The sequence below is a fragment of the Rhamphochromis longiceps genome, linkage group LG12, assembly GCF_057381845.1.
Source record: "Rhamphochromis longiceps isolate RC_006_pf linkage group LG12, R_longiceps_female_GT1.1, whole genome shotgun sequence".
NCBI lineage: Eukaryota > Metazoa > Chordata > Actinopteri > Cichliformes > Cichlidae > Rhamphochromis > Rhamphochromis longiceps.
Genome location: NC_140568.1, coordinates 5,950,841 through 5,959,504, shown reverse-complemented (window position 1 = coordinate 5,959,504; position 8,664 = coordinate 5,950,841). Strand labels below are relative to the sequence as shown.

General features: G+C 39.2%; 1 long non-coding RNA gene across 2 annotated transcripts; it reads left to right on the top strand.

The window, feature by feature from the left end:
- The first annotated feature begins 635 nt into the window (after positions 1 to 635).
- On the top strand, positions 636 to 6,215 carry LOC146656684 (uncharacterized). 2 transcript variants are annotated; one of them, XR_014913948.1, is made up of 3 exons: positions 636 to 1,707; positions 1,892 to 2,028; positions 4,055 to 6,215. It is a non-coding gene; the product is annotated as an uncharacterized LOC146656684 (long non-coding RNA). The 2 variants fall into 2 exon arrangements; XR_014913949.1 differs by lacking the exon at positions 4,055 to 6,215 and adding an exon at positions 2,118 to 2,334.
- The last annotated feature ends 2,449 nt before the right edge of the window (positions 6,216 to 8,664 follow it).

The window sequence follows — 8,664 nt, the reverse complement described above, 5'->3', positions numbered from 1 at the left end:
GAAGTGGTGGGGGAGTTGTTGTGTATTTGAGGAATCATTTTCAGGTTCAGGTAAAACAGTATCTGCATAATGTCACTGATCTTGAGTTTTTAGTGTTGAAGGTTCAGGCTCCATTCCCTGCACTCATTGCTGTTGTGTACAGACCCCCTGACTACAGTTTGACACCATTCATGCAAAACCTGGTAAGTCTTTTAGATTCACTTGAAATAATGGACTGTCACCCAATAATTGTGTGTGGAGATTTTAATGAGAACCAGTTGCAGAGTGGAAGAAAACAGATTCTGGAGCAGTTTCAGTCGAGAGGGTATTCACAGCTGATCACTTCTGGCACTACAGACAAGAACACCCTGCTTGACCTCATTTTTATTTCTCAGCCACCGAAATGTCTATATTCAGGTGTTCTGAGATCATATTACAGTTACCACAACCCTGTGTTTTGTGTCCTGTCCTCGAGCCAATCATGAAGTCGTCTGGTGAGTTTTGAAACAATTACAGATCATGTTTGTTACAGAGTTTACTGATTGTAGAGCATGAAAAATATTTTTCATTGAAAAAATTGTCTTCCCTACTCTGTCTGTAAGAAGACCCTTTCTTATTGCAATGTTATTAATCATGTCACCAAATCATTGCTGAACTTCATGCAGAGCAGAGAACATCTGCTATCATGCACCTCTGATCTGAAATGTGCTGCAACATTTATTAAACCAACATCATTTCTTTTATTCTCATGTTTTAAATGACTAAATCTTTTTACTGTGACGTATGTAGCTCAACAAACGAGATCTTCCCCTCCAAGGGCTTGAAAATATGAAATAGTAAATAAATAAATCCCACATAAATGCAGGTATTTATTATGGGTCACATGAATAAATACAGACAATTATATTTTCTTGATTATAGTAGCTTTTGTAGAATCAAAAGTTTTTGTGATGAATGAGTTTTTGCTTATCATGTTTTACAGGTAAAAAATGTCAAAAGTTATAAACTATCTTTAGGCTACCAGAGATGTCTATAATGATACATTATGTAGAGAAAAACATTAGTACAGCTTACAGAATATGTATAAAAACTGATTTAGAAGTAAATGGATAGTTTTCTGAAAGTTCCCGACTACAGTTTAACACCACCCACCCAGATCAGCCCCCAAGTGTCTATGTAATGCTGGTATGGTGTGTGAGTTTGACTTGGCCTTTATCCGGGTGGGTTTGGGTTTGGGTGGATAAAGGCCAAGTCAGAATTCTCTGAGCAGCTGGAAAAAGCTGCTAATAAACAAAGACATCAAAAAGTGTGGGCTTTAGGTGTAGCCCCCGCTTTCTGATGCACTAATTAGACTTAGTAACCGACACCCCATACCAGCATTACATAGACACTTGGGGGCTGAGCTGGGTGGGTGGTGTTATAAGCACGTGTTTTGTTAGATATATTTTTTCAGACACCATCTTCATGAACTGCTGAGCCAAACCTGATCCATCAGTGCTGGACTGCACAGATAACTACATGCCACAAGGAGACTGCTGTGTTATGAATTGCCATACCAGTGTGTCTTCAATGGAGAAGATGACACACCCATCACCTGACCTCCTGCCTGATCTGGAGACCATCATCATGCTACCACACTACACACCTCTGAGACCATCAATGATGACTCATACTGAGGAAACTGTATTTCCTGTCAGAGATGCTCAGTGATCCTCAGAGCAGAGAGAGGTATCATTCTTTATCTTTGATAAAAAAAAATGTCAGTGTTTTTAATTCAATTAATTAATTAAAATCCTGTTTATTGCATAAATAATTCCACACTCAAATGATTATACTTGTTGACACTTTTTGAGTTTTAATTCACATTATGGATTACAAATCTATGCTTTTTCTACTCTGTCTCTCTGTGCAGGTATTGCTGTCTTCTGAGTTCTTCCGTGTCCCAACTGAGGCCTTCAAACCTCATTGCAGAGCTCATGTCTTTCCTCACCATCATGTGAGTGTGAGATTGCTCTGGATTCTGGTTATGTGGCCCACAGCACCTATAAGGTATTTCAACATTGTTCATTGTATAACTTATTTGTAGTTTTTAGGGTTTCTACAGACAAAAAAAATGTTCCTTTTTCTGTATTTTTTAGAACAAGCTCGTCCAGTGTGCCTGCATTCCAGCTTCTTAGACTCTACGCAAGTGGACAGAGTATCAGTGTTTGGCCACTCTTACAGACACTGACTTCTGTCAATTCACTTCTACTGATCGGGCACCTCACTCCAGGAAGACAGAGGGCTGCAAGCCTGTCATCATTTCCAGTGTGGCTTTGTATTCTTGGGGTAGCATCAGATTTTTCCCACAAATATTCAAAGGTAACACTTGTTTTAAGCTTAGTTATTAAATCAAAAGTCTTCCCTTGTGTCATGTCTGTGAAGGTTCTCATGATGTCCTTTGATGTAGTCTCTCTCTTCACTTGCATACCCACTACAGAGGCAGTGGAGACGGTCAGAAAACGACTGCAAGAAGACCGCTCCTTGGAAGACAGGACCAACTTCACACCCGATCAGATGTGCACACTGTTAGACCTCTGCCTCACCACTACATATTTCAAATACAACGAGGGTTTCTACAGACAAAAACATGGCTGTGCCATGGGTTCCCCTGTGTCACCTATTGTAGCCAACCTTTACATGGAGGAAGTGGAAAGGAAGGCTCTTGGCTCTTTCAAAGGAAGAGTACCCAGCCACTGGTAGAGATATGTAGACGACACCTGGGTCAAAATCAAAAGGCAAGAAGTGGAATCCTTCACTGCGCACATTAACGCCGTGGATAAAAACATCAAGTTCACCAGGGAAGACACAAAGGACGACTGTTTGCTTTTCCTGGACTGCGCTGTGCACATTGAAGAGAACGGCAAACTCAACATCGAAGTTTACCGGAAGCCCACACACACGGACCAGTACCTCCTCTTTGACTTCCATCACCCTCTGGAACACAAACTTGGAGTAATTAGGACACATCCCCCCCCCCCGGCAGAACATGTTCCCTCTAAGCCTGAAGGGAAAAAGAAGGAACACACACATGTAAAGGAAGCACTCAAAACGTGTGGATATCCTAATTGGGCGTTTATAAAGTCAGCAAAGATGCACAGAAAAGAACATCAGATACCAGCGAGGGAGGATAAGAAAGACAGATGCAACAACATTGTCATCCCCTATGTACTAATTAGACTTAGTAACCGACACCCCATACCAGCATTACATAGACACTTGGGGGCTGAGCTGGGTGGGTGGTGTTAAAAGCACTTGTTTTGTAGATATATTTTTTCAGACACGGCACAGTCTCCTTTGTGGCAAAACCTTCAAACTTCACCATCCTCAGCTGAAACAACAACATCTTAACACCATCTTCATGAACTGCTGAGCCAAACTTGATCCATCAGTGCTGGACTGCACAGATAACTACATGCCACAAGGAGACTGCTGTGTTATGAACTGCCATACCAGTGTGTCTTCAATGGAGAAGATGACACACCCATCACCTGACCTCCTGCCTGATCTGGAGACCATCATCATGCTGCCACACTACACACCTCTGAGACCATCAATGATGACTCATACTGAGGAAACTGTATTTCCTGTCAGAGATGCTCAGTGATCCTCAGAGCAGAGAGCGGTATGATTCTTTATCTTTGATTTAAAAAAAAAATGTCAGTGTTTTTTAATTCAATTAATTAATTTAAATCCTGTTTATTGCATAAATAATTCCACACTCAAATGATTATACTTGTTGACACTTTTTGAGTTTTAATTCACATTATGGATTACAAATCTATGCTTTTTCTACTCTGTCTCTCTGTGCAGGTATTGCTGTCTTCTGAGTTCTTCCGTGTCCCAACTGAGGCCTTCAAACCTCATTGCAGAGCTCATGTCTTTCCTCACCATCATGTGAGTGTGAGATTGCTCTGGATTCTGGTTATATGGCCTGCAGCACCTATAAGGTATTTCAATATTGTTCATTGTATAACTTATTTGTAGTTTTTAGGCCTTAACACAAATAAAATGTTCCTTTTTCTGTATTTTTTAGAATAAGCTCGTCCAGTGTGCCTGCATTCCAGCTTCACAGAAAAGAACATCAGACACCAGCGAGGGAGGATAAGAAAGACAGACACAACAACATTGTCATCCCCTATGTAGCCGGTGTATCAGAAAAACTCAGGAGAGTTTTCTCCAAATACGACATCCCAGTGTACTTCAGACCCAGTAACACACTCAGACAGAAACTGGTTCACCCGAAAGACAAAACTCCTAAACACAAACTTAACAATGTGGTGTACGCTGTACAGTGCAGCGAGGAATGCCCAGACTTCTACATCGGAGAGACCAAACAGCCACTTCACAAGCACATGGCACAACATAGAAGAGCCACCTCCACGGGACAAGACTCAGCAGTTCATCTGCATCTAAAGGACAAAGGTCAGTCTTTGAGGATGCCAATGTTCACATTTTGGACAGATGGAGGAGTGAAAGAAGCCATTTACGTCCACTGTGAGCGACCATCTTTAAACAGAGGCGGTGGTTTATGACACCAACTGTCTGCCATCTATAATCCAGTTTTGAGTTCCCTCCCCAGACACCGTAACGTCCACTCACACCCTGGGAGTGGGCGTGGGTGATTTCCTGACCTCGGGAAATCACATGATAGGGTGGGGCCAGGTTTCACAATGAGCTCACCCGAAACCCTGGCTGATTGGGACCCACACCCACTTTCACACCTTGGCTCATGTGATTAGGTAGAGGATCATCAGGGGGTTCTTTGTCCCTCTTTGGGGGGAAACTCCCACTGGGTTTAAATCTGGGACTCTCCACCATTGACCCTTAGAACTGAAGAAGCTTCTCGGATGAGAGGTGAAACGTCTTCAAGGAACTCAAAGAAGTCCAGACGCTTTTCTTTCCAAGCTCCTTAGACTTCACTTGTGTTAATTACATTTTATTTGTTGTTGTTTTCTTTTAGATTTATATGCAGTGATTGGATGTGGTGGAGCTTTGTTAACCGTGTGGAAAACATCTGTTTGTGATGATATTTACAATGAGGCTTTAAGGTGACAGTTTCCATGTAATTTCAATCCTTTTACTAAGCAAAAACATGTTTGCAATTAACATATTTTTTCAGTTTTGTCTTTTGGATTTATGGTTAACATTCCTCTGTGACAGCAAATACTAAACTGGTCCAAGTAACCAGCATATCATTGGTCAAAGGCAAAAAGGACCACATGTCACACTAGCAATGAATTTTTGACTGTGTTTGTGTTAGTATAGAGTAGGTCTAACAGTGGTTTTCCACATCTGCTCTAATATATATAGATAATGGGTCAGACATATAAAGTCATTTTGAAAAGTTCATAAAGGTCATTTATATGTGTTCCTCTTTATCATTTTATATAAGGTCACACAGCTGACTTGAGTTTTGATCAGGGTAGAACCATAACATTCATGCTAATGGTTCTACTGTTTACAGTTACTTTATGATGGATTTCACCCTGGTCACAGCACTATCTGAAAAGCTGTTAGAGGTAAAGTTAAGCCAATTAATACCTCATCATAAGTCACTCTCTAACGCAGGGCAGTGATTATTATTCACTGTAATTTATTCCACAACAATGTTCTTTATTTGATTCTTTAAATATGCACATTGATTGTTTAGCTGTGTGACTCTCCACACCTGAAATATATCACAATGTGGACTTCATTTCGACAGTATTTTGTAGATTGGTACCATATTTATCATCGAATCATCTTGTGCATTTATTAACTAAATGTTGTTTGGTTTTTTTTTGTTTGTTTGTTTGGGGTTTTTATGTTGCCATTTTTACATTTCACCAACTGTGTAAATTCTGCAATTTTACCTTGGTTTTGTTTCACATCAGTTTATCTGTTGGCTGGTATTCCTGTCTTCCTTCTCTCACCCCAACCGGTCGCAGCAGATGGCCGCCCCTCCCTGAGCCTGGTTCTGCTGGAGGTTTCTTCCTGTTAAAAGGGAGTTTTTCCTTCCCACTGTCGCCAAAGTGCTTGCTCATAGGGGTCATATGTCATATGATTGTTGGGTTTTTCTCTGTATCTATGAAGCGCCTTAAGGTGACTTTTGTTGTGATTTGGCGCTATATAAATTGAATTGAATTGGTTTTCTTTCTTTTCTAATGTTTCTGGTCATTTTTCACAGTTAAACAAGTAACTTTGAGGTTACTTCATCGTTTTCAACTGTTATCTGTATAAATTTTTTTCCTAATAATTACATTTCTGCAAAATTATAGCAGTTCTGGTAAGTTGTAATATTTCTGCCAAGTTATTAATTTTTGACTAAATTATTACATTTCTGCTAAGTTGTAGCTTCTGGTAAACTACAACATTTCTGCTGAATTGTTATGTTTCTTCTAAGTTATTGCATTTCTGATAAGTTATTACATTTTTGCTAACTTGATGTTGTTCTGCAAAGTTATTAAAATTTCAACAACTTTTTAAACACTGACTTTGATTGCTTCAGCTTCTTCAGCTATTTTCAACTATTTTCAGCAGACAGCTTCAGCTTTACAGCATGCACACTGCATTTTCGCAGGAAATGCAAATTTTTCTAGTATAGATTTGTTTAACTGACTGAAGCAATGACAACAGTCTTCTCCTGAACACCAACACCAAGGAGGTGGTAAAGAGTTCACCAGACCTAAAAACAAAACAAAACAATGCAGGACAGTCTGCAAAGATGTTGAGTCAGTCAGACATCGTGCAGAGCAGATGAGGAAGAAGTTGTAATCTAAAATGGAGAACAATAAATACAGCCACCTAAGCATCCTCACAGGACAAGATGAACTGCAGTGAGAGGGTCATCTTACTGCACTGCAGGACTCAGAGGTTCAGGAGGGTCTTTATCCCCATTGCCATGAGGCTTTTTAAAAGAAACTACTCACATGTTCTTCTCACATTTATTTCTTTTACTCTAATAAACACTGGTAGTAATCATATGAATTCTGAGCTAAATGGACTTGCCCTGATAGGCTTCAGCCAGCACAGAAGCTAATACACCACAACACTTAGGGAAACTGAAACTGACTGTTATTAATGTTTTCAAACTGTTTAAGAAAAACATATATAATCTTTCAGCCTTCTAAAAAACACACATAAAAACAGTATTATATGATGTTGAACATACAGATAGGCAGTTGTTGGCCTACAGGAGTGTTCTTTATCGAAGGTTTTAAGTGCTTAAAAAGTCTGTTAAGCTCTGTACAGAGCATGCAATGTAACTGTACATTAGAGAGTGTTTTATAAACCATGTCTTCTGTTTCATTTAATAAACATGAGACTGCTTTATGCATTTTCAGCTATTTATTAGATTTTATCAGATTAAAAAACACTTAGCATAAGAATGCAGTTGAAACTATAACTTTTAAATATTGTTTAAATGAATGAACATAGCAACTTGAACATTTTAAAAAATACAAACAAAACAAATGAACTATATTTATATATATAGATCTATATATATATATATATACATATCTATATCTATATCTATATCTATATATATATCTATATATATCTATATCTATATATATTTATTCTGGTTTTTTTATGTGTACTATTTGTTTTCCTTTGATTTTTACAGTAAAAGTGATCCTGTGCTTCTCAAACTCCTCCTCGTAGGGCTTCCACATTTCCTCTTCAATGAAGAGGGTTTCTCCAGTTAGAAGGAGAACTTGCAGCTGGGTGGACTGCAGTGCACTGCACTGCTCTGCAGTGTCCACACCAACTACAGTTACTTGAGTACTTTCATCTTCCTTTGTCTGTCAATACACAAAAAGCATATATTTAATATGGTAATCACGTCTTGATGCATGCTCAATGATCCATGTAAGTAAATCCCAAAAGGATGATTCTGTTCATCTGGACGTAGCATTTTCAAGTGGGAGAAATGTTTTGTCACTCATCCAGGTGACTTCTTCAGTCTGTTTTACCCAATCTTTTAAACAGTACATTGCATAATGACTGAAACTAGCCCACTGAAGAAGCAATAGGCTGGGAGGTCAGTTAATTGGTCAGTAATATACAAATTGTCACGGGCACTGATCAAAGACCACAGAAACCTGCAGTCCGCTGAGACTGAAGAAGTCACTTGGATGAGTGATGAAACATTTCTCCCACTTGAAAATGCTACGTCCAGATGAACAGAGTCAATCTTTTGGACCACCTATAATTCTAAACATTTTGGCAAATGACATTGCTATTACATGTTGGTACAAACATATGGCTTCTTCATACCTCAGTCTTTGTATGGGAAGTTGACTGGAGCTGTACTCCATAGGCGGAGCGGTGCACTTTCACATGGGAGATCTTTACCTGATCTCCCACACGAACGTCAACAATTGACGCCTCCCTCCACAAGGAGACAGTCATGGTATGTCCATCCTGAAATCACAAAAATGACAGAATGAAACATTTATTCATTAACTAATGGAAATCTCAAATATGCCTATTTTCACCATTTTCAATATTACACTTTAGTTGCACCATTACCTGTTTTAGCTGGAGAGTGCGTATTGGCACCAGTTGTTTGCCTGAGCAAACTGTCCTCACTGCCGAACACTGAAAATTCAATTAAAATATAATGTCAGTTATAGTGATTGCATAAATCTGTGTGTGTAC